Raw genomic sequence first — 3,272 nt, 5'->3', positions numbered from 1 at the left:
GTGGCTTCTCTTGTTGCGGAGCACAGGCTCTAGGCACACGGGCTTCTGTAGTTGTGGCACATAGGCTCAGCAGTTGTGGCTCGTGGGCTCTAGAGCACAGGTTCAGTAGTTGTGGTGCATGGGCTTAGCTGCTCCGCGACATGTGGGATCTTCCTAGACCAGGGCTCAAACCTGTGTCCCCTGAATTGGCAGGCGGACTCTTAACCACTGTGCCACCAGTGAAGTCCCAGAAGTTTTAAAAGAAAATTATAAAGCTTTTTTTAGAAAAAGGAAGAATCATAATGTCTCTGTACCAATAGTAACATTCACTGTTAGTCATTGGTAATTTTTTTTTTTTTAGAATGAATGCTGGTGGGTTTTTTTTAATTGAGCTATAGTTGCTTTACAATGTTCTGTTAGTTTCTGCTGTACAATGAAGTGAATCAGCTATGTGTATACATATATACCCTCCTTCTTAGATCTCCCTCCCACCTCCCCCATCCCATCCATCTAGGTCACCACAGAGCACCAAGCTGAGCTCCTTGTGCTATACAGCAGGTTCCCACTAGCTATCTGTTTTACAGATAACAGTGCACATATGCCAATCCCAATCTCCCAATTCGTCCCACCCCACCCCCCTGCCATATCCACACATCTGCTCTCTACATCTGCGTCTCTATCCCTGCCCTGCAAATAGGTTTATCTGTGCCATTTTTCTAGATTCCACATATATGTGTTAATATATGATATTTGTTTTTTCTCTTTATGACTTACTTCACTCTGTACGACAGACTCTAGGTCCATCCACCTCACTACAAATAATCCAATTTCGTTACTTTTTATGGCTGAGTAATATTCCATTGTATATATGTACCACATCTTCTTTATCCGTTCATCTGTCGAAGGACATTTCGGTTGCTTCCATGTCCTGGCAATTGTAAATAGTGCTGCAATGAACATTGGGTTGCATGTGCCTTTTTGGATTATGGTTTTCTCAAGGTATATGCCCAGTAGTGGGAATACTGGGTCATATGGTAATTCTATTTTTAGTTTTTTAAGGAAACTCCATACTGTTTTCCATAGTGGTTGTATCAATTTGCATTCCCACCAACAGTGCAAGAGGGTTCCCTTTTCTCCACACCCTCTCCAGCATTGATTTGTAGATTTTTTTGATGATGGCCATTCTGACAAGTGTGAGATGATACCTCATTGTAGTTTTGATCTGCATTTCTCTAATCATTAGTGCTGTTGAGCATCTTTTCAAGTGTTTGTTGGCCATCTGTATATCTTCTTTGGAGAAATGTCTATTTAGGTCTTCAGCCTACTTTTTGATTGGGTTGTTTGTTTTTTTGTTATTGAGCTGCAAGAGCTGTTTGTATATTTTGGAGATTAATCCCTTGTCAGTTGCTTCATTTGTAAATATTTTCTCCCATTCGGAGGGTTGTCTTTTCATCTCATTTATGGTTTTCTTTGCTGTGCAAAAGCTTTTAAGCTTCATTAGTTCCCATTTGTTTATTTTTATTTTCATTACTCTAGGAGGTGGGTCAAGAAAGATGTTGCTGTGATTTATGTCAAAGTGTGTTCTTCCTATGTTTTCCTCTAAGAGTTAAGTTGCAAGATACAAAATTAAGGCACAGAAATCTCTTGCATTCCCATACATTAACAATGAAAGATCAGAAAGAGAAATTAAGGAAATAATCCCATTTACCATTGCAGCAAAAAGTATAAAATACCTAGGAATAAACCTACCTAAGGAGGTAAAAGACTTGTACTCAGAAAACTATAAGACACTGATGAAGGAAATCAAAGATGACACAAACAGATGGAGAGATATACCATGTTCTTGGATTGGAAGAATCAATATTGTGAAAATGACTCTACTGCCCAAAGCAATCTACAGATTCCATGCAATCCCTATCAAGTTACCAATGGCATTTTTCACAGAATTAGAACAAAGAATTTTACAATTTGTGTTAAAACACAAAAGACCCCAAATAGCCAAAGCAATCTTGAGAAAGATAAACGGAGCTGGAGGAATCAGGCTCCTTGACTTCAGACTGTACTACAAAGCTACAGTAATCAAGACAGTATGGGGCTTCCCAGGTGACGCAGTGGTTAAGAATCCACCTGCCAATGCAGGGGACCCAGATTCGAGCCCTGGTCCGGGGAAGATCCCACATGCCGTGGAGCAACTAAGCCCATGCACCACAAATACTGAGTCTGTGCTCTAGAGCCCACAAGCCACAACTACTGAGCCCACATGCCACAACTACTGAAGCCTGCATGCCTAGAACCCATGCTCCACAACAAAGACAAGCCACTGCAGTGAGAAGCCCACGCACCACAACGAAGAGTAGCCCCCGCTCACTGCAACTAGAGAAAGCCTGCATGCAGCAATGAAGACCCAACACAGCCCAAAAATAATTAATTAATTATTTTTAAATCTATATAAAAAAAAGACAACGTGGCACTGGCACAAAAACAGAAATATAGATGAATGGAACAGGATAGAAAGCCCAGAGATAAACCCATGCACCTATGGACACCTAATCTATGACAAAAGAGGCAAGAATATACAAAGGAGAAAATACAGTCTCTTCAATAAGTGGTGCTGGGAAAACTGTAAAGCTACACATAAAAGAATGAAATTAGAGCACTTCCTCACACCATAACACAAAAATAAACTCAAAATGGATTAAAGACCTAAATGTAAGACCAGACACTAGAATGAATGCTGTTTTAATTGCATAATGTTGTAGATTTTATAAAGTGCTTTACACGTGTCTGGATTGAACCTCATAACAATATAGTGAAGTGTACCACATTGTAAAGATGTGGTACATATATACAGTGCAATATTACTCAGTCATAGAAAGGAACAAAATTGGGTCATTTGTAGAGATGTGGATGGACCTAGAGTCTGTCATATGGAGTAAAGTAAGTCATAAGATATAGGCTATCATAAAATTGCCTACATTCTTCATCTCTTCAGGCATCCAGGCCCCTGGGCCACAAGTCATTGTTAATTAGGAAATGTATAAATTATTCTAGATCCTGGCATTAACTAGTGGCAACACATTGAGCTAGTTGCTTGACCGTCCTGAGGCTCATATTAGGTTTCCTTAATTATATTATTATGGGACTGGATTGGTTTTTTCCAATTTGTGTAGTACAAGATGTTTGTACTGGAGCCTTGAGAAATTTTGTCAGTTGTCCTGTAGGTTTGAGAAACACTGGATTAAAAGAAGTTAAATGCAACTTTATAAAAGAACCTATAAGAGCTTTATAGGCTT

The sequence above is a fragment of the Phocoena phocoena genome, chromosome 3 (genome assembly GCF_963924675.1).
Source record: "Phocoena phocoena chromosome 3, mPhoPho1.1, whole genome shotgun sequence".
NCBI lineage: Eukaryota > Metazoa > Chordata > Mammalia > Artiodactyla > Phocoenidae > Phocoena > Phocoena phocoena.
This window is presented reverse-complemented; position numbering follows the sequence as displayed.